General features: G+C 40.3%; 1 pseudogene; it reads right to left on the bottom strand.

Annotated features, from left to right (window-relative positions):
- Window positions 1-17,424: 17,424 nt before the first annotated feature.
- Window positions 17,425-17,839, bottom strand: LOC102816548 (annotated as a pseudogene).
- Between the last annotated feature and the right edge of the window lie 6,499 nt (window positions 17,840-24,338).

Below are 24,338 nucleotides of genomic sequence, written 5' to 3'. Positions count from 1 at the left end.
GAAAATGTTCTATACTCACTTCCCTTGGCTATATGACTCACAGTGCCATTCTAATGTTGTTGTTAAGTTCCATAAAGTAAGCTCCTACTTTTCCAAGGAGCAGCTGGTGAGTTTGAACCGCCAACCCAGCGATTAATGATTCAATGCTTATCTTACAGTGCTACTCCAGGACTCCAATATTAGCAAATAGGACTTTTACTATTATTATTCAGAAAATATCAATTTTTAAACTCAATTTTCATGTCAATATAAAGTCGTGAAGGACACAATGATCTCCCATTTATTTTAAACAAAGGGAGTAAGTGTCAAATCTTTTTTTTTTTTTTTTTTTTTCCCTTAATGCATCAGGGAAAAGACATCCAAGCAATCTAACAGTAGAGCAAACATAGAATTTCTCTGGAAACTGGGAAACTTTTCAGAGTGAAAGAGACACTATTAATAAAAACATTGGGACAATTTAATCAGGGTCATTCTGAGCAAGCTGGACCTTATCATCACTGCAAAAAATGATGTCTGGCTATGTCTGGCTTCCTCTGGCTTCACAAAGGAAAAAGGAGACTCAAACTCAAAATCAACCCAACTCCACTTTCTAAGCTTCTTTATCCTGTTCTGACACCAAGCATCCCTCCCATGGCACTCTATTTTTTCTGTTGGGTTTGATAATCCACTGCAATGGTCACACAGAACTCACCAACAATACTCGTGATTATGGAGTTTATTAGAGAAGTGAACAGAGTACAATTTAGGGTCGTAAACAACTCAGGATACAGCAGTTCTCCAGTCTGGAGTGCCTCTTCTCAGTTGTACCTCAGGCAGGCCATTGTTTTCCTTAGGTTCTCAGTCATGTGACTCCAGCCTGTGTACCAGGAAGGCCAAAGTTCTGTCTCTCTCTGCCACCACCTCTGCCACCTCTCTGTGCAGAGATCTCAGGGTTCAAAAGATGCAGTCTGCTTGTGGTTTTCCTTTGTTGGTGGTAGTGAGACCTCCATTCATGCTTCTTCTAAGATGTCTCATTTGAAACCCAGTAGAATGACAGAAGTGATCAATCCCCGTGTTAGAATGCTATGCACCCCATTTACATGGTGTAGTAGGTTATGAGTTGGGCTGCTAACTGCAGTTCGAATCTACCAGCTGCTATGCGGGAGAAAGATGAGGCTTTCTGCTCCTGTAAAGATTTGTTGTTGTTGTTAAGTTGCCGTCCAGTTGGTTCTGACTCATAGTGACCCTGTATACGGTTTTCAAGGAGCGGTTGGTGGGTTTGAACTGCTGACCTTGTGGGTTGCAGTCCAGTGCTTCTCCTACAGCACCACAGCAGCCTTGGGAACCCTATATATGGTCACCATGAGTCTGAACGGACTCAGCGGCACACCACCACCACTACCCACTCCTTTGGTGGGAATTATGGAGACTGGATTGAGGAGCCATATCAAGTAAACTCACTGTACCACAGTCATTCAAGCTAATTTTGACCAAGAAGATGGTCAAAAATGTATACTGCCAACTTCAGGATTAGCTGTCTTTGTAATCTTGGTCAACTCGTTCCAACCCTTGCCCTTTAATTGTGATATTGGCCAGATTTGTCTCCACCGAAAAGTGGTCAGTCATCAGTTATAAACCTCAAAGCCAACAGAGCCATCTAGGAAGGATTGAGAGCTAGAGAAGAAGCCTCCAGGGTTGAGGCATATACTCTCAAGAGTTTAGCTCTATCTGTGTCTAAAATGCCACCCAATTAATTGATGAGGTTCTCTCTTCCCTTTCATTTTCTCTTCTACTTCTGAATACTTTTGGACTTAAAATAAATATAGGCTAGCCACATATGTTCTATGTGATTTCACTGAAAATAAATGAACTGCAAATTACGTCAGTGGTGGGACACGTTTGGCAGTATCTTTCTTTTTCGTACTTCAGAGACTGGACTTACTGTCTGATGAGAATCCCAGAATCCCAATGTGACAGTGCCTGAAATCTTCACTAAGTCAAATACCATGAAATTGTTTCATTGAGCTGGCTCTCAACACGGGGAGAGAACCATGACTTGTTACCTCTACTATGTTTATCATTTTGAAAGCAACAGAGTACACTTACCACAATACAGCACTACCTTTGAACACGATGGAATGCCTGGTTTTACAGACATTTAAATCTAAATTTGTCAAAAAACAAAGACATAAAATGGAAAAATAAAATAGCATCCTTTGAAAAGCAAATAATATATGCTGGTTACCTTATGAATGCTTGCAAATCCATGTTATTGAAATGATCAGTTGCATATTGTTGTTGTCGTCATTAAGTGCCATCGAGTCGGTTATGACCCATAGCGACCTTGTATAGGGTTTCTGAGGAGCAGCTGGGGAGCTTGAACCGCCAACCTTGTAGTTCAAATGGCTTTGCAGTCTGGTGCATTAACCCACAGGTTAAGTGCCATCAACTCGGTTCTGACCCATAGCGACCCTGTATAGGGTTTCCGAGGAGCAGCTGGTGAGCTTGAGCTGCCGACCTTGTCTTCAAACTGACTTTGCAGTCCAGCGCATTAACCACAGTGTCACACCAGGATTCCTCAGTCCTGCATAGAAAGGATAAATTTAAGTGAAATAGTGCTGATTTCATATTAGGGACATTATGTTTTCTATTGCAGAAAAGAAGCCATTCCAAGTAAATTCATTGGGAGCCATAACTTGTTAAAAGTCATAGCCAAGAAAAAGAGTCAGACATATAGTTTTAAAGAATCAAATAACTAGGACAATATTTATAACATGAATGTCTTATGGATAAATCTTTGCTTTATAAAATTATCATTACCTTAAAGGCTAAATTCATCCAAAGTCGGTTTGAGCTGCAAGGTTGGTGGTTCAAGTTCACCAGCTGCTCCTCGGAAACACTATACAGGGTTGCTATGGGTAGGTACCAACTCGACGGCACTTAACAACAACAACAACAAAACAGTGTTGATAGGTCTATACTTTCCAGTCAATATTTACAAGTACACCAATATGGTCACTTGCAATCTTGTATAGAGTTTCCCAAGCTGTAAATTTTTATGGGAGCAGATAGCCTCATCTTTCTCCTGGTGGGTTTCAACTGTCAACCTTGCAGTTAGAAGTCTAGTGCTTATCCTACAGGCTCTAGGCTCCAATTCCACTCCTGGACATTTATCCCAGAGAAAGCAAATTTGTGTTTACACAGAAATGTACACACATGTTTCAAACACCTTTATTTGTAATAGCCAAAAAGTGTCAACAACCCAATTATGTAGCAGCTGATGAATGAATACACAAAATGTGGTACATCCATACCATGGAATAACAATAAGCCACTAAAAGGAACAAACTACTGATATCTACAAGTTGTAGAGATCTCCCCAAAATTATGCCTAGTGAAAATGACGCACACCCAAATCTTAAAGGTAACTCCTGCCTAGGAGATATAATTATGAGAGAATTTGGGCTTTATGTTCATTTATTTTTAATGGTTTAAATGTTGATATCTTACTTATAAAATTAAATTCAAAATTTTCTACCTGCCCACACACATACTGCTGCTGCTGTGTGTTGTCAAGCTGATTCAGTGGATTCGAATTGCTGATCTTGAGTTTAGCAGCCCAACACATAACCCACTAAGCTACCGGGGTTCCTGCCACACAGGTATGTGGCTGTGGTGGTGGTGGTTATGTGCTGTGGAATCGGTTCTGACTCATAGCGACCCTGTATAGGGGAAATCTTTATGGAAGCAGAAAGCCTTATCTTTCTCCCGCAGAACAGCTGGGAGTGTCTAACTGCTGAGCCTGAAGTTAGCAGCCAATCACATAACTTATTAAGCTATCAGGGTTCCTTCCACACGGGTATAGGAGTATGTGAATACACACACAAGGGTCCTTGATCTGAGGTAACATTCTAGTGGGGACGGTCATTCCCTCCAGGCCCCCTGAGATGCCTTTCACCCTTTCTGGGCCTTGCAACTGATAGGAACACTGAATGCAGCTTTTATTTCTGCACATCTGATGTGGCGCTGTGGGTTAATGCACCAGACTGCAAAGCCATTTGAACTGCAAGGTCTGCAGTTCAAGCTCACCAGCTGCTCTTTGGAAACCCTATACAGGGTTGTTGTGGGTCAGAATCGACTAAATGGCACTTCACAACAACAAAAACATCATTAAGTAGATGTTTCAGCTTATAGTTTATGACATCTCATTATTAAATAGAATATTAAATAATAGTTTGGGGCATACGCCATATGAGTGCAGGGCGAAATAACACCGAAACCCTTTGCCCTCACGTCAGTTTCAACTGTGAGGGCGGGACAGGTCTGTTTTATTCTCCAGTGTAGAGCTAATGTTCCAGACATTGTGTCATACGTATTTTACTCAGTAAATTTTTGTTGAATAAATGAACTGAGAAAGGAGCTCTGGTAGCGTAGTGGTTACAAATCGGGCTGCTAACCTCAAGGTCGGCAGTTCGAAACTACCAGCGGTTCCATGGGAGAAATATGAGGCATTCTGCTCCCGTAAAGATTTACAGCCTCAGAAACCCTGTGCAAGGTCACTATGAGTCGGAACCGACTCCACCGTACTTAACAACAATAGCAATAATTGGTCTTGGGTTATGATTTAAATAGAAAAATTCCTTGATGGTAGGATGTGAATCATGTCTGTATTTATATTTTCCACAATATTTAACATAGAATATTGTCCAAATTCAGCACCAACAAATGTTGACTATAACTGGAACACAGATGCAAAAGCATTTACAGGAGAAAAAAGCCCTGGGCAATAAAACAGAAAAGGTCAAACTGTTGATGTTTTGTTAAGTACCATTGAGTTAGTTTTGAATCCTAATGACCCTGCATAGGGTTTCCAAGGAGCGGCTAGTGAGTTTGAACTGCCGACATTTTGGTTCAAACTGACTATGCAGTCTAGTGCTTTATCCCACAGCGATCCCTAATCAGATATGTGAAGTGGTGGAGGCAGGGTCAACTTTCAGGTAAAGAAGCAATTGCCAAAAAAAAAAAGAAAACGACAATGGCTAGAAATAAGGAGGCACCTGACTTGCACAGAATGTAAGCAGGAAAGGAACATGCAGTGTTCAAAAGCAACAAATTAGGATCTGGAAGGCATTTGTAGGAGTGTGAAATTCTCTACCTATCAACCGTGGAAAGGAAGTAAGAGAAAACCATAGCCCATTGCAATAGCTCACTGCCATAGCTCAATGCCATAACACATTGATTGACCCAGGTCACCATGACACCAGGCCCTCCCAGACACAACAACAACATGGAAAGACTCCAAAACACAAAGTCAGAAACATAAGCCATCCATATTCTTAAGGTAAACTCAAGTGCCCTACGCGTCCTCCACCAAGGCAAGGCTTGAGTCTGTACTGAGGCATCCATCTTTGCCTGGTGGTAGTTATGTGCCGTGGAGTCGGTTCCAACTCATAGCTACCCTGTACAGGGTTTCCGACGCTGTAAATCTTTACGGGAGCAGAAAGCCTCTTCTTTCTTCCGCGGAACAGCTGGTAGTTTCAAACTGCTGACCTTGCAGTTCACAGCCCGATTCGTAACCACTACACTACCAGAGCTCCTTCCATCTTTGCCTAATGCTCTCTAAAGACAGCCAAGTGAACCTGAGGGTCCTATCTGCAGAGTTTGGGGAGAACCCAATCAAAGGTAAGGTGACTTTTGAAGCTGTCTAGCACTAAGAGGTGTCCAGATAAGACCATAGAGTAGAGGCACAAAAATACACCACTGTGGTAAGAGCCAAAGTCTCTTTATCTATATTAGTGTTGAAGCACATATGTGTCCACGTGTGCTGTGATGCATCTATTTCACAGTTGGCAAGTGCTGTCGGGACTCTGTTGAGCTAAGAGAGACCGTGTCATTGGGAGGCAGTGAAGCATCCTTTGATATACAGAATTCAACTCCACCGGATGATGAATCTCCCCTTTGAACTGTGATGCGCAAACACTCCATAGAAGGGGTGGAAAGCAAGGAAAGGAGAGGAACACAGGAAGCCTAGGGCTAGGGAGACACAAAAGACTAAGATAAAAATTCAAAATCTATCAAGGCATGGGGCTGAAAGGGTACGGCTATGGGCTGGACCTCAGATGTTGTCCTTCCCCATCTTGCCCACAAGAGCCTGACTCAGCCTTTTCTGCTCTGGGGCTCCCCTAGCCCAGCACCATTCAGCCTTCTCTCATCTCTCAGGGTCATTGCTTGCACATAGACTCTGTCTGGAGCCCAGGTGGCCCACTCTGAGCATAGGTCTCTGAATCATGGTTTGAGAAGAGCCAGCCATTGGTATGGCAAATGTGGTGATAGTGAGTAACACCAACGTATAAAAGGAGAAGTGGAGCCCCCCCTCAGGTGAGATGGTTTAGAACTGAAACATGTAATTAGTGGTTCACAATCAGGGACAAATCTCCCCCAACCTCAAGGGGGCATTTGGCAATGTTTGGGGATAGGGTAGAGACCAGGGATGCTGCTCAACCCCCTACAGTGTACAAGACAGCCCGAACCACAGAGCATGACTAGTAGGTGAAGGCCAGAGATGCTGCTTGATCTCTTACAGTACACAGGACAGCCCCCTGTACAGAGAATGACTAGTGGCTAGAGAGACCAGGGATGTTACACAACATCTTACAGTGCACAGGATGGCCTTCACCAAAGAGACCAGGGATGCTGCTCAACATCCAGTAGTGCACAAGCCCCCACCACAAAGAATGTTCCCGTTCCAAACGTCATTAGTATTGTTGTTGAGGAACCCTGGTGGTCAAAGAAGTCATGTCTATGAGTCAACGTGGTGATGCAAAAGTCATGAGATTACATGACCAAGAAGGACACAGTAGGGCAGAATGAGACCCAGGCATCGCTAGGCTTCAGAGGATGTCTAACTCAAGGAGGTAAACGAGAAGCAAGAATCAAGGTTAACCAGGGCCCAGGACCCATCACTCCCCCAGACAGTCACTGCCCGCAGGCTCCCCTGGAATCAGACAGCCTGAAATACACACAGTGTAAATAAAGACCTAAGTAGGGAAATAAAAGCCTGGCTGTCTCTGATATTTCAGAGGAATGCAAAATATTAGACCTAAGGCATTCACGTTGAACCTCTTACATTCCATTATTTGTAGCCGAAGCTCCTTTTCTTGTTCTTTATGTCTTTTTTTGACAGGATGTAAATCCTAAATCAAGACTGTAAAACTAAACCATTTAAAATATATGTGTGCTTAGCCAAAGGATTCTAGGGTTTAAGAACCATTTTTTTTAAATTAGATTTTTCAATTCAATTCAATACACATGTATTAAATGGTAGCTCCTAAGTCCCCAATTGCATTCATTTATAAGGACTAAAGGCCCCAAAAGGCAAGCCCACCCTATTCCAAGCCAATTCATCCTACCTCCATTAATAAACATTTGTATTGAGTGCTTCCTATGTGCTGGGGCACTGATCCACACATGGTTCCCTTTTATTGTAGACAAGAACTACTTTATTGTCTTCTTACCCACAAATAGTACAGTTAGCAACCATCACCTAAGCTCATGGAAACATCAACTCATAAAGATCCCCATGTACAACAAAACAAAACCATACCCAGTCCTGTGCCACCCCCATAATCGGTTCAAGATGGGGTTGTTGTGATACACAGGGTTGTGATTGACTACATTTCGGAGGGCAATCACCAGACCCTTGTTTCTAATCCATCTTAGTCTGGAAGCTCCGCTGAGATCTGTTCAGCAGTATAGCAACACACAAGGCTCTATGCGCAGAGAGGTGGGAGCTGAACATTGAAGCACATCAGCTAGGAATTGAAACCAGGTCTCCCATATGGCAGGTGAGAATTATACTACTCCCTAACATATACTTACATTCTTCTATTCTAGTATCTTTTCATTCCATTTCTCAATGAAAGTTATGTATAAGTTACATGTGTGTACTCACAGTCTCTGGCTTATGAACATCAGACTTACATACAACCTGTAGTTATGAACCAGCCACGTAAACCCTAAAGCATATTATATGAAGGGGCTTCACATCATTTGATTTCTTGGGTGCTGCTTCCATGGGTGTAGATTGGGGATCCAAGTAAAATGAAATCCTTGACAACGTCAGTCTTTTCTCCATTTATCATGATGTTGCTCATTGGTCCAGTTGTGAAGCTTTTTGTTTTCTTTATGTTGAGGTGTAATCCATACTGAAGGTAGCAATCTTTGATCTACATCAGTAAGTACTTCAAGTCACCTTCATTTTCAGCAAGAAAGGTTGTGTCATCTGCATATCACAGGTTGTTAATGAGTCTTCCTTCAATCTTGCTGCCACATTCTTCTTTATATAGTCCCTGATACAATATCAAGGAAACAAGCAAGGTGCAGAACACACTGCAAATATGCTATTACTTGTGTGCAATAAATAAAAGGAGGGGCAGGCATTGAATCTGCATGCATAAACACTCCAGTTACCTTCTCTGGCCCCTCTCTCTCTTGTCACCAAATACTGCAACAACCCTGGATTATAGGCAGCCCACCCAACTAAACTCATTTTTTATTTTTTTGCCATGCCACCTTGGGCAGTAAGATATGGGTTACTTTCTCTCTCTTCTAGGCCAAGATCTATGAACTGGTTAGAGAACCTAGCCCATTTTCAAGAATAACCTAGCCCATTTTCAAGAATATCCGTGGAGCATGAGAACATCATTTATACGGTCAAATAAATCTCATAAATCTTGATATTCACAAGTACATTAGCATAATAAAGGCTGTAAATATTCGGAATTCTAGAAGATGGTTGCTTTGTTTGCCAGTTGTTGACTCCAGCATTGCCTAAGTTGATCTGAGTAAGGAACCTTGTGTTGTATGCTGTGAATAGCCTACAAAACTAATGTTTCCTGGAGCACACTTGGGAAAATCTATTCTACCTCAAGCCTAGCTACTATTCCTTTCTCTAACTTGCTTTTATAGAGAAGATTCTAGCAATTTTTTCAAAAGGTTATGACCAACCATAATAAACAAAAGACTAATTAGGAAAGGGAGTGATACCCCATAAGAAGACAAAATTAAAATCTAACACTAGAATTAAATGATTGCACTAATTTCAGACTCAGAAAATGAACCAGATCATGGAAAGGAATAAATCAGACACTGAGAGGAAAGCAGGAGGGAGAACAGGCAGGAATGTTGAAGGTCACAGCAGGCAATGGGCCATAAATCAGGAGCTAAGAGAACACAAACGTCTGAGAGGAAGCCAAGGTCAGTGGTTCCACCCTGGGCAGCCCATTAGGAACCATTAAAAAGCCACTGGAGTAAAATGGTTATAGACTCTTCCCCAGCAGATGCTTAACAAAAATTACTAGTTCATGTTTCATTCATCTGTATCCACTAAGGCCGGGTTACCAATATAATTACGCATGTTGTAGATCTAAGGTGGTACTGTTAAGGTGGCAGACTCTAGATTTGTGTATTTATTTCCATCATTTTCTAACAAAAAATTTATATTACAATAATTTTATGACAAATTGATGTAAAGATCCATGTGGAAAGGATGTATTTTCCTAATCTATTAATCTTTGCCAACATGCCAGATGAACTATCAATAGCCCTGTCCCCAAGATCTATTTAGTTCACAGAAGGCCATGGGGGTTAATGGCAGGAGTCAACTCTTGCAATCAAATGACCTGTATTCTATAACCAGCTCCGCTGGACAATTTTTTCACCTTTTCTAGAACTGAATGTACTCATCAGTAAAATGAAATTTGATTCTAGATGCCTTTACTTGAAATGTTTATTCTTTACTCATCAGATTGACATTCTACAGCCTTTAGGTCCCAGCATAAATGTCAAATTTTCTAGAAGTCTTCACTTGTACTTTCGTTAAGTCCCCTTATTGAAGGCTTCCATAAACCACTCTCTTCCTTACATCATAATTCCTATCAGATATTACCATACTTATTTATTTCTGTGCTTTTCTCTCCTAGTAGACTGTAAACATCATTTGGATGAGAAACATCTTTTTTTGTTCAGGGCAATATTTTCCCTGCCAAGCACACAAAGGGAACTCAAAAAATACTTGTTAGATGAAGACAAGAATTATCTCAAAATTTATATGGAAACCAACAAGTCTCAATTAACATTTTTTTTTTCTGGATCTAGATCACCTTCTCATTTAAGTTTATCAAAGGAATCCGAATTCACTTGTTCCCTGCTTTAAAAAGTACATTTTTAAATGCTGATTCCTTATCTTTACATATTTTTTAAAACTTAAGTGCTATATAGGTACAAATACTTTCTATGAGGTTGTATATGCTCTGAGTATGTGAAAGTTTATTTCTATTTAAATTGCATTCAGCAACTCATATGGAATGCATTATATGCAGAATGGCAGGGAGAACAATGTACCAATTTTAGCTTATACAAGGGGTTTCAAAAATTTTATAGAAAAATGCTATGATTTTTTAATTCCATTTTTCCACAAACTTTTTGATGTTTTCTCATATGTGCATCTCAGGAATAATACACAAGAACCATGACCAGTATATAGTCACCTGTTAGCAGGTAAAGGAAAGTGAGAACTTGGTACATGGGAAGGGGATGTTTCCTCATGTTCCTTTTAATACTTCAGCAAGTATTTTGTTTACCTACATTGTTTTCGTTGGAAAGTTTTTGGAAGCAGGTTTTCAAAGCTTTTCTCTAATCTGTCTTAGCCTAGAAGCTCCACTGAAACCTGTCGACCATGAGTGCCCCTACTGTTATTTGAGATACCAGTGGCATAACTTCTAGCATCACAATCACATGCAAGCCACCACAGTATGACAAACTGACAGACAGTTGGTGATATGCAGGTGACATAACTTTGGTAGCCAAAAGTGAAGATGACTTGAAGCACTTATTGCTGAAGACAAAAGACTACAGTCTTCAATATAGATTAGACCTGAACATAAAGAAAATTAAAATCCTTACAACTAATAAACAGCATCATGATGATTGGCAAAGAAATTGAAGTTGTCAAGAATTTCATTCTTCTTGGATCAACAATCAATGCCCACGGAAGCAGCAGGGAAGAAATCAAAGTATTGACGCAAAAGACCTCTTTAAAATCTCAAAAAAACAAAATATTCTGATGACTAAGGTACACTTGACCCAAGACATAGTATTTTCAATCACCTCATATGCATGCAAAATCTGGACAATTAAAAGGGAAGCCTGATGAAGAGTGGATGCATGTGAATTGTGGTGCTGGCAAAAAATAGTGAATGTGTCATGGACTGCCCACAAAAAGACCAAATCTGTCTTGGAGGAAGTATGGCCCGAGTGCTCCTTAGAAGTAAGGATGGTGAGACTTCATCTCAGGTATTTCTGATATGTCATCAGAAGGGACCAAACCAACTGCTGAAGAAGCACACCATGCTTGATAGGATAAGCACTCAACTTCAAGGGCAGTTTGAACCACAAGGTTAGCAGTTCAAACTCACCAACCTCTCCTCGGAAACCCTATACAGGGTCGCTATGAGTCAGAACCAACTCCACAGCACTTAACAACGACAGCAGCAAAATAGAGGTAGATTCACAATGAGATAGAATGATACAATGGCTGCAACAACAGGCTCAAACTTTGAACCAACTACTAGGATGGTACAGGACCAGGCAACTTTCAATCTGTTATCCATAAGGTTGCAATGAGTCGGAGATTATTTTGTGAATCATGTGATGGGCTAACTAAAAAAAAAAAACAACAAAAAAAAACTAGACTTAAAAATAGACTGCTCTGAATTTATTAAGTTAGCCATAACAGTCTACCAGTATGACCCCAGATGTGCAAAAAGTTGCCAAAAGATTTCAAAGAACTAAGTGCAATTTGGTTGACAAATTTGGTGGCTTTAAAAAGATTCCAGGAAGATTTAAGATGCCGAGGGAGCTATTTAAGGCTGTATGTTATCACACCATGAATCAGCTTAGCTCTTCAGACCTGAACAGGGACACCATTTTCAATACATAGTCTTCAATATGTTGAATTTTCCCCATTCTTCAATGCTTTCATAGGCTCGCAGCCCCAACATTTATGTATGCTCATATATGTCAGGTGAGGAGAATTCAAGGATCGTAGTTTCGTATTAGAGGCCTCTTGCTGATACCAAGTTCCCTCTGGATTTGCTTTTGCTTTTTGAGACTTCTGAAATGTGAAGGGAATATATTTGGTGCTTGGTGATTCAATGTCCTACTAAATGGTTTTTGGATCATTTTTGGCATGGAATTAAAGCTGTGGTTTAGAACACATAAATTATTTTTCTTTGGATGACTGATAGAGCTACCATGAACTCTGGCCGATAATGAGGACTCTACCATTCACCTTTGTATCAAAGAATCAGAGGAAGACTTAATGGCGCTGAGTGAAAAATTAAGCCTTTCGTTGAAGGATTTGTGCTACAGGATTTCTTTTGCTCACCACTGATGGATACAAGACAACATCCTCCTTCCACACATAGTCTCATCACCCAGAGCTGTGACACTCTATCCACATGTCCTCATGAGTGTATCTAATACTATTTTCCAAAAAACATCGGATGCCATCTAGCTCCTCTGAATCTCTTTTGAATAACTTATAAAATGTGGAATGATGCTTCTCCTTCAGCTCTCATAGTCTATGCTGTTTGTTTCCACAACGAAAGATCAAAGCAAGGTCCTTGAAGTCTGGGCTAACACAGTCAACCATCAGAAATCTTAATTACATGAGCCCACACTCCCATTCCCTGTCTCTTAGGAAGCTTTGTATTTGGTGGTCATATCTTGGGTGACCAGAAATAATCCTGTTAAAGTAGAAGATAAGAGAAAGATGAGACACCTGAATTTTATTGGGGTTGGGGTGTGATGTTTGAGAGAGATGTGCATATTCCTGCATATTTCTGTAGGGAATTCATTACCTGGGAGGCAAGACTCAGCACATGCTATCTTTAAGCACAAAGAATCTAAAGCTAGACTGTCCCGACTGTAATCCTAGTTCTGCCCTTACTAGCTGGAGCACCTCATTATGTCCATTCTCCTCATCTGTAAAATGCCAATACTGTAATTTACAGAAACTACACCATAAGATTGCACACAGATAAAGCAAGTTAATGCATTTAAGCACTTAGAGAAATGTCTAACCATGATCAGCGCTCAATATACATTGTTATTGTTGTTGTTGATGACCCTATATAGGGTTTCTGAGGAGTGGCTGATGAGCTTGAACCGCCGACCTTGTGGGTTTCAACTGATTTTGCAGTCCAGCACATTACCCTGCAGCACCACACCAGGACTCCACCTAGCATAAGGTAATTGACAAAAATTAAAATAGCAAAAGATTTAAGGTCACTTAATAGGCAGACTATAATCTCTTGGCATTTTCAAAATTCTCTGACTTTAAGGCAGGCTCAGGCAGCAGGGGAAAACACAACAGGCAGGATGAATGCACCAGTTAGCAAATGAGGGCAACAGAATAAGGAAACAGCAGCCAAGAAGGAGAGATGGAAAATGTCAGAAACAAAGATCATTAGCCGTCCCTAATGCCTAATGTTTGCTAGACTTTCCTTGTTAAGTAACTCATAGACAACAGGATAGGAAAGTGTGATTGTGTGTGTGTGTGGGGAGATGATAGGAGGCAACCAGAGCCCAAAACTTGCATAATTGTCCCCAGTTATTTAACTTGAGATGATACAATGGGAGTTATGCAGTACGTGCATAGTGTATCTAATGATGCCCTCCTGGAGCTGTATAACACAGAGGCCCTGAACCGTGGGAGATACAAAATTAAGCTTATCCATCCATATGTAATTTGTTAGCCATTTCCTGCTGCTATTTATAAGGTGTCCAGTAGCTAACCATTCAGAAGTGGTCCCTCTCTCATTTCAATCTGTCTTATTCTGGAAACTCCACCGAACCCTGCCCAGGTTAGGTGACCCTGCTGATATTTAAAATATTGATGACATAGCTTCCAGCATGGCAGCAACACACAAGCTACCACAGTCCAATGAATTGACAGAAACACAGTGGATATTACAATGAATGAGTATTTCAGAACACTTAATTCTGCTCATGAGAAACCTATACATAGACCAAGAGGCAGATGTTCAAACACAAGAAGGGGATACTGAATGATTTAAAATCTGGAGAGGTGTGTAGCATGGTTGTATCCTTTCACCCTACTTATTCAATCTGTATGATGTTGTTGTTGGTATGTGCCATGGAGTCAGTTCCGACTCATAGCGACCCTGTAGAGGGTTCCCGAGACTGTAAATCTTTACGGGAGCAGAAAGCCACATCTTTCTCCCGCAAAACAGCTGGTAGTTTTCAAACTGCTGACCTTGCGGTTCACAGCCCGATTCGTAACCACTATGCTACCAGAGCTCCTTATTCAATCTGTATACTAAGCAAATATTCTGAGAAACTGGATTACATGAAGAAGAAGGTGGCATCAGGATACACGAAAGTCTCATTAACAATCTGCAACATGCAGATGACAAAACCTTGCGTGCTGAAAAGGGAAGAGCACTTGAAATATTTGATGATGAAGATTAAAGACTACAGTCTTAAATATGAATTGCGCTACAATATAAAGAAAACTGAATTCCTGATAAATGGACCAATAAACAGCATCATGATAAACAGAGAAAAGACTGAAGTTGTCAAAGACTTCATTTCGCTTGATTCACAATCAACACTCATGGAAGCAGCAGTCAAGAAATCAAACAAGGTATTTCATTGGGCAAATCTGTTGCAAACAACCTTGGCAGTGTTAAAGAGTAAAAACGTCACTTTGAGCACTAAGGTGTGCATGATCCATTGTTATTATTGTTAGGTGCCTTTGAATAGGTACCAACCCATAGCAACCTTATGCACAACAGAATGAAACACTGCCTAGTCTTGCGTCAAATTCACAATCGTTGCCACACTTGAGCCCATTGCTGCTGCCACTGTGCCAATATATCTCATTAGGGTCATCCTTTTTCACTACCTTCCTTTTTACCAAACATGATGTCCTTCTCCATGGACTGGTCCTTCTTGATACGTCCCAAATATAAGAGACAAAGTCTGCCCATCCTGGCTTCTAAGGAGCATTCTAATGGCTGTACTTCTTCCAACACAGATTTGTTGGTTCTTTTGGCAGTCCATAGTACTTTTAATATTCTCCTCCAACACCAGAACTCAAATGCATCAGTTCTCCTAAGGTCTTTATTCATTGTCCAACTTTCACACACATATGAGGCTACTGATAATACCATGGCTGGGTCAGATGCACCTTAGTCCTCAAACTGATATTTTTGCACTTCAACACTTTGAAGAGGTCTTGTGCAACAGATTTGTCTAATGCAATACACCCTTTGATTTCTTGAGTGCTGCTTCCATGAGTGTTGATGTTTGATCCAAGCAAAATAAAGTCTTAGACAACATTTATACGGATGTTTTTTATAGATCCAGTGGTGAGAATATTTGTTTTCTTTACATTGAAGTGCAATCCATACCGAAGGTTGTGGTTTTTTATTTTCATCAGTAAGAATTTTAAGTTCTCTTCACTTCAGCAAGCAAGGTTGTGTATCTGCGTATCACAGACTGTTTATGAGTCTTCCTCCAATCTTGATATTCTTCTTCATATAAGACAGCTTCTTGAATTATTTGCTCAGTATACAGATTGAATAAGTATGGTAAAAGAATACAACCCTGGTGCACATCTTTCCTAATTTTAAACCATTTGGTGTTCTCTTGTTCTCTTCTAACAACTGCCTCTTGGTTAATGTACAGATTCCTCATAAGCACAATTCAGTGTTCCGGAATATTCATTTTACAAAATGTTGTCCATAGCTTGCCAAGATCCACACATTTGAAAGGCTTTTCATAGTCAATAAAGCACAGGTAAATATCTTTCTGGCATTCTCTGCTTTCAGCCAAAATCCATCTGACGTCAGCATTCCACGTCCTTATCTGAATCCAGCTTGAACCTCCGGCAGTTCTTTGTCAGTGTATTGTTGCAGCCATTTTTGAATTATCTTTAGCAAAATTTTACTTGCATGTGATATTAGTTATAATTCTAATGATTTCTGCATGCCGTTGGATCACCTCTCTTTGGAATGGTCACAAATATGAATCTCTTCCAATCAGTTGGCTAAGTAGCTCTCTTCCAAATTTCTTGGCATAGATGAGTGAGTGACTCCAGTACTGCATCAGTTTGTTGAAAGATTTCAATTTGTATTCCATCAGTTCCCAGAGCCTGGTTCTTTGTCAATGCCTTCAGTGCACTTTGGACTTCTTCCTTCAGTATCATTGGCTCTTGATCATATGCTATGTCTTGAAATGGTTGGACATCGGCCATTTCTTTTTGGTACAGTGACTCTGTGTATTCCTTCCAGCTTCTTCTGATGCCTTCTGCATCATTCAATATTTTGCCCATTGTTGTTGCTGTTACGTGTTGCTAAATCTAGTCAGTTCCAACTCATAGTGACCCTATATAGGGTTTTTGAGGAGCGACTGATGAGCTTGAACTACCGACCTTGTAATTGAAAGTGACCTTGCAGTCCAGCACATTATCCCACAGCACTACGCCAGAATTCTTCAACATAGAAAGTCCAGGCTTGCATTCTTTCTTCAGTTCTTTCAGCTTGAGAAATGCTGACCATGTTTTTCCCTTTGGGTTTTCTAACTCCAGGTGTTTGCACATTTCATAATAATATTTGACTTTGTCTTCTTGAGCTGCTCTTTCTAATTTTTGTTCAGCTCTTTTACCTCCTCATTTCTTCCATTTGCTTAGCATCTCTACCTTGGAGAGCAAGTTTTAGAATTATCTTCTGACATTCATTTTGGTCTTTTCCTTCTTTCTTGTCTTCTCTCTCTCTTTCTCTCTTGTGTGTGTGTGTGTGTGTGTTGTGCCTTATTTTAATTAGTCCCAAGTGTACTTTCCACATTCACCACTGTATAATTATTAAAATACAACAACTCATTAAGCAAATTTCACATTTTCTTCTGGCAATACATCAGGCTGACATATTATTGGTCACGTATTTCTAGGACATTAAACTTTCAAATGTTTAACTAGTTCTCAATCCTTGTCTGTTTGGGCTAGATGCTTATAATCGGATTCACTCGTTTTCAACAAGGAGATCTACTGATCCATGAATGATAATCTTAAATTAGTACTTTCCCCAACAAATAGAAAAAAGTTGCTTATTTTACCACTCCAAACTGGAATGGTTTCAACTAAGAGTCAGTCATATAAGAACACAATAATAAGTATTTGATAATTTTAGGTAGCACTGATACAATCATTACATCACAGTGCACACGTAAGATAAGCAAGAAGCCTAATCACATTTTCTACATTAATTAGCAAGTTTACACAAATAATTTAATTCCCTAGTGAATTTATTTCAGACTCATTTACTACTCTTCAGGATGATGCTTAAACATTAGTACTTTATTTTATACCTGTACTTTATGTAAGGATTTAACATAAAATGTCATTATTTCTTTATTAGAAGGATTAAAAGAAACAAGAACCCAGTGACTTGGTGGTTTAGGAAGGACACTCGGTGATGGGTTTCATTGAATTTGGCTCCAGAATAATTCTGATTAACTTCAGCCTTAAGAAGTAAGCTGGGGTTTGATAAACCAGAGTTCCAATTTTGACTATTTGGAAAACGTACTTTGTTCTTCCCTCCATTTTGTGTGGGTGCCATCAACTGCTGCTGAATTATAACCATGTCCTCTTTCTTTTCTTTTCCTTTTTTATGAACAATCTTCACCAGGGAATTCTGATCCTTGGTCTTTTGTCTGTTAAGCTGTTATTGGTTCTTCATTGGGAGACTGGAATGTTATCCTTCTCTCCATCGCCCATCTTTAGCTTCTTTGTCACCTTTCTGACTGCTTTTCCAATCGCAAGATTTCTACTACCTGTCCTCTTCCTTGTTGCCAAGCCCAGGACACTAGGTGTTACTCTCTAATGGAGCCTTTCCTTTGTCTGAATACAGACATTTTCATGGGCCGATCTGATGAGTTCAGCCTGGGAGCTGAGGTCAACATGTGAGTTTCCTCAGCACACAAGTTTGAGAGAAGTCCTAGCGACTTCAAACTCGGAACTGTGGCAGCAGTGGCTCCTACCAGATGTCCAAGTCTCCCTCCCCTTCCAGGGAGAGATGAGGCACAGAACAAACAAAGGTATTGATGGATCACCACAGTGTCTCCAGTCTGACTTCCTCCTTCTGCTTCTCCTTTCTTGTCTTCTTAATGACCTTTCGCTTCTTCCTGTATGATGTTCTTGACATTATCCCACAATTCTTCTGGTCTTCGGTCATTAGTGTCTAATGCATCAAATCTGTTCTTGAGATGATCTCTAAATTCAGATGGGTTATGTTCAAGGTCACATTTTGGCTCTCATGGACTTGTTTTAATTTATTCAGCTTCAGCCTGAACTTGCATATGAGCACAGTCTGCCCCTGGTCTTGTTTCAACTGATAATATGGAGCTTTTCCACCTTCTCTTTCCACAGATGTAGTCAATTTGATTTCTGTGTATTCTCTTCTGCTGAGGCCCATGTGTATAGTCATCTTTTATGTTGTTTAATAAAAGTATTTGCAATGAATAAGTCATTGGTCTTGCAAAATTCTGTCATGGAATCTCCAGTATCATTTCTATCACCAGTACCATATTTTCCAATGACTGATCCTTCCTCTTTGTTTCCAACCTTGGCATTCCAATTGCCAGTAATTATCAATACATCTTGATTGTTTCAGACTGAAGAAGTCTGTAGAATTCTTCAATTTCATTCTCACTGTCTTTAGTGGTTGGTGTGTAAATATGAATAATTGATGTATTAACTGGTCTTCCTTGTAGGCGTATTATCCTGTCACAGACAGGGTTGTACTTCAGGATAGATCTTAAAATCTTCCTTTTGATAATGACTGCAACGCCATTGCTTTTCAATTTGTCATTCCCGGCACAGTAAACCATGTGATTGTCAGACTCAAAATGGACAATACCAACCCATTTCAGCTCACTAATGGCTAGGATATCAATGTTTATTCATTCCATTTCATTTTTTACAACTTCCAACTTTCCAAAATTCATACTTTGTACATTGTATGTTCTGATTATTAATGGATGCTTATAGCTGCTTCTCTTCATTTTGAGTTGTGCCCCATTAGCAAATGACGGTCCCAAAAGCTTTATTCCCTTGGCATCATCACAGCCAACTCTACTTTGAGGAGGGAGCTGTTCCCCAGTCGTATTTTGAGTGCCTTCCATTTCTGAAGGGCTATATCTGACAGTATTCTAGTGTTTATCACCATGTCCCAGCATTCAATATTGTGGTGCTATCTGATAGTGTTCAACTACTATTCATAAGGTTTTCAATGACCAAACCTTAGGTAGTAATCCATCTCGCCTACTTTCTGAAAGGGCCCAAGCCAGGTTATTTTCTATTTTCGTTTGCCTGAGAAAGTTGGACACTGAATAAGGAAGACCCTGTAGATCAACTGATGCATTTTACTTATAGTGTTGGTGAAGAATATCGAAAGTACCATGGACTTCTAGAAGAATAAACAAATCTGTCTTGAATAAAGTATGCAGAAGGCTCCTTAGAAGTGAAGATGACAAGACTTCAGCTCTCATTCCTTGGACATGTTGTCAGGAAGGATCAGTCCTTGAAGAAGGACATCATGTTTGGTAAAGTGGAAGGTTAATGAAAGAGGAAGATCCCCAATTAGATGGATTGACACAGTGGCATCAACAATGGGCTAAAATACAAAAACAACTGTGAGAATAGCACAGGATCAGTAAGTGTATCTTTCTGTTGTGCACAGATTTGATAATACCAATGTAATGAACCGCTAAGTCTGTTTGAACCACAAAGTCAGTGGTTCAAGCTCACCAGCTGCTCCTCAGAAACCCTATACAGGGTCGCTATAGGTTGGAACGAACTCTATGGCACTTAACAACAACAATAATAACAACAACCATTTCCTGCTGCTAAATAATCGTAATTTTCACCTGAAATGCGTTACACTTTTGCATTTAAAGGTCACTGTTTCATCACTAGGAGTCTCTTGGGTGGCACAAATGGTCAAGTGCTCAGCTATTCACCAACAGGTTGGTGGTTCAAATCCACTTAGAGGTGCCTCAGAAGAAAGGGCAGGTCATCTACGTCTGAAAAATCAGTCACTGACTCACATGGGTTGTCCATGCATCAGAACTGCCTTGATGGCATCTACTTTTTTTTTATGGTTTGATCCATTACTAAGTTATCAGCAGTGATACATATTAGCTTTTCTCAAAAGGTCATTTAGAAGAGGATATGATTATGAACTTCATTTGTAACAGCTGTCCTTTTATAATTTGGCAGTTCCTTTTCTCAAAGCATCTGTGACAGCTTTGTAATTTATCAAGTCCCTTGGTGGTGAGTTCTACCTCCAGTCTTTAGCAGACACTGGTTTCTCATTGCCCCATTTTCTCACCATTTCCACATGCCAGTAACTCAACATTGTGGCCAGGTTTGCATATGTAATTAGTGTTGTGCCTCTTTGCCAGGTGGTTTCTTCCTCCTCTACTAATTAGTCCAGTTTTCCCTTTAAGGCATGTAGGAACTATCAGTTAAGTCAAATGAAAACAACAGGCCAAGTGACGTCAGTTGTTGAAACTGCTGATTACTTTCCATATTGTATCTTATGGTCACGAGGATTGCTCGGCACTACGGATAAACGATTCAGCTACTCATTAGTTCAGTCCAGACACATCGAGGCTTGTCCTGGTTTAACTAAACTTTTGAGTTGTGTGACATGGGAAAAAACAGATTCTTCTCCAAAAGGTGCTGAAGTGAATGTCATACTAAGACCTCCTTTCCTGATGGCTTTTGTAGCCATTTTACTCATAGCATAACAGTTTCACAGCAAGGATTTAGAACAAAAGGAAACAAAAATTATAATAGCATATTGGGTATTTCTTAAGACTCTAGACTTCTATTTTGAAAATATGTCATTGGTCCATTTTTCAAGCATCCTAAAAGGATAAGAAAATCAGAAGACGGTTTGATGGTTGTTCCCATGCTTTCAACATACCACAAAAAGCCATGGGGCAATTGTTGGTTGCCTCCTTTTATTCCCAGAGGAGGCTCTAGTGGAACAATGGTTGACTGCTAACCAAAATATTGGTGGTTCAAACCTATCAAATGCTCTGAGAGAGAAATATGTATCAATCTACTTCTGTTAAGACTGAAAACCTCAAGTCAAACCCACTGCCAAGGAGTCTACTCCAATGCCTCGAAGGGAGTCTATAGAACAGAGTAGAACTGCCCCATAGTGTTTCCAAGGCTGTAAATCTTATGGAAGCAGATCACCAGGTCTTTCTCCCATGGACTGGCGGATAGGTTTGAACCACGCACCTTTCAGTTAGCAATCAAGTGCTTTAACCACTGCACTACCAGGGCTCCTTTTCATAAAAATCCCGTGGAACAGTTCTTCTCTGACCTATACGGTGCCTAAGAGTCAGAATTGACTTGATGGCATGGTTTTTACTCCTGGACTTCCTTTTGCTTTTCCAAGGGTTCTTAAACTGTGATCCAGAGACCAACAGTATTAGCATCACCTGGGAACTGGCTATGTTGCTGTTGATAGGTGTCATTGAGTAGGTACCGATGTTACAGCAGTTTTAGATTCGAGAGTGTCACTGCAGCTCTTGATCTGTCGTTGAAGAAACCGAGGCCACTCAGAGAGGTGAAGCAGAGTTTCCGATTGTATTAAGCTGGATGGCTCAAAGGAGCTATTTTCTCCAGATTCTGAGCGCCAAATATAGACTTACACGGGGTCAGAATCAGGGAAGAGTTAGGTTGTGGACCTGTTTGAAGACAGGAGGGAACCAGAGGATTGGTTCCACTCAGTAACCTGATTAACATTCTAGTTTGACTCCTGGCTGGAGAGGATTGGTCCCACTCAGTAGCCTGATTAACATTTTAACTTGTCTCCTGGGCAGAGAGGGCAGTGAATATTTTCACATTTTCCTGTTCATAGGACCCTATGCACAACAGAAGGATAGGACATTTTTCAGGCCTCACTCCAGACTTACTAAATCAGAAACTGGGGGTGTGTGATCTAGCAATCTGAGTCTTAATAAACTCTCTAGGTCATTCTGGTGTGTCTTCATCAGAATCTGTTAGACCAGATGGCGCCCCACAACCAATCACATGGCCAAGCAGATGCAGCAAAGTCAGTCCATACAGGTTTTGGTGATGTCTTTAAAATCCATCCTGTTACCATGAGTTAGACCATGGAAAACAGTATCAGGATCATTGTTACTTCTGTGAAGAAAAGGAAGAAAGAAAGAAAGAAAGAAAAAGCACCAATTTCCTAGTAAATTTCCCCAATGATTTTAATAATTTTTACCATATGTAAAGCATAATGTTCTCAAAGATTAAATACCACTCTTGGGGCTTAAAGAAAAGAGGAATAGAAGACTATACTTGGGAAATGACATCTCTTTCTTTCCTGCTATGAAGAAATATAACACTCATTAGGTCAGTCCCAAATCAACTGCATTGTATCCTAAGGCAAAGAAAACATTTTAGACAGAGTGACCAAGCGGAATCAGAGTATACTTCTGTAGTGACTTTTCCAATGTAGGCACACAACTGCTATCAAGAAATTTTACCTAAAGAGATTAACCTTATTACTAAAGTTCTCCTTACTCAAGTCACAAAAGAAGGGGAGGCAAATTAAAGTGAAGTTGCAGTGGAATCTGAGCCCAAGACTCAAGCACATTCTTCACATTCATAGCATTCCTGACACCATCAGGAGACCACCCCTAATGACAGGGAAAAGAAAACTGGCTGGAGCAGCACAAATAGCAATCATCAAAGCCATTTCCAAGTGGATATCCTATGAAAACACATTTCTTTCTAGTCATTAAGTGGCAGTAAGAATAAGTGAAGGCCTGCCAGCTATTGGAAGAGCAGGAACTGAGCAAGCTCCTTCCTGAACTTATCAGCAGCAGGAGGCTTTGAGGGGCTGGAGATGCCTGGGCACTGAGGTCACCTATACACTCAAGCAGCCTGCCCCACTGAATCCTGTCTAAGTTCAAGTGTTTGTTTGGATTTACAATAGACACTCTAAGGAAATGAAAACAATTTAGTGTGCTAAGTGAAATTATCGGGCCAGGACTCACCGGGTAATTTAATGTGGAGGCAGAGCTGCTTTGTTCATTAGCATTGACCTTGGTCAAATTATGAAATGTCTCACTGCTCCAGTGACCTCATGAATCCAATGGGAATAGTATCACCAATTTGTTACTGGAAGACATGTTAGAGAAATAGATGAAAAGAGTTGGGTCCTGCTGTATTGTATACTACAATTTTGCATGGATTTTGGTTTTGATCTTGAAGAACAAGTTAGGAATAGTTTGTATTCCAAGCCCTTCACACTATAATCAAATAAGGAAGCCACTTAACTGGTATGCAAGCACCATATTTTACTTTTCACATTGAATATTAAAATACCAATCAAATGTTTCTATTAACAGTAGAGTCTTTTTTTTATTCAGTGTATGGGTGTGTGTGTGTGTGTGTGTGTGTGTGTATAGGAAAGAGTACTTTCAGCTACCTAAGAGGCTGGTTTGTCAACAATCTCCAGGTGTCTGAGAAGTCTGAGATAAGCAAGAGTAACAGCAACACCATTAGCACTGAGAGTCTTATAGTGTAAATGTTTTCTATCTGTTGAGCAAACCAAGTCTTCAAATGAGCCAGTAGGTGTTCTGGATCATCTAGGTGGCCCTCCATTCAACCTCTGCCTATTAATGGCCTTCCTTTGGGTTACCTCTGGTCTTCTCCCTAAGCTGTTGCACCAAGGCTTAAGGGCAGGCCAATTAAGATTCATTATGTCACATCAAGGGGAGAATTTCAAATACTGGGCCTTCCACCAAGAATGCAGCATCTTCACCCTCCCACTTCAAGCCTGAGATGTTTTCAGTAAAAATAACCTTTGCTAATCATGACTGCTGGGGAGGATAAAGATAATCTCAGTGAGGTCAAAAGGAGCTAAAAAAGAATCTTTAGAGATCAAAGAAGTATCTTAAATTCAGACTAGAATGAGTCATCTTGCACTTTTCTGCTCTTTCTGAGCTGCAACTAGGATGCTGGAATGTCTGGCTGGGTAAGTCTGTCCCACAGATTCAAGGCTTATGCTGAATCAATTCTTAACTGTGCACTGAAAGGAAACCTGTTTAGGGTCTTGAAGAAATAGTAGTATGCAGGTAAGTCATTCTCAAAACAGAGAAAGCCATCATAGTGACAGGCTTGTAAAAGACAGTTGCAGGAAATTACACAAAATAAGCAGAATGAATATTACTGGAGTGAA

This window comes from Chrysochloris asiatica, unplaced genomic scaffold, assembly GCF_000296735.1.
Source record: "Chrysochloris asiatica unplaced genomic scaffold, ChrAsi1.0 scaffold00018, whole genome shotgun sequence".
NCBI classification, from domain to species: domain Eukaryota; kingdom Metazoa; phylum Chordata; class Mammalia; order Afrosoricida; family Chrysochloridae; genus Chrysochloris; species Chrysochloris asiatica.
Note: the sequence above shows the minus strand (reverse complement) of the source record. Positions and strands in the feature narration are given on the sequence as shown.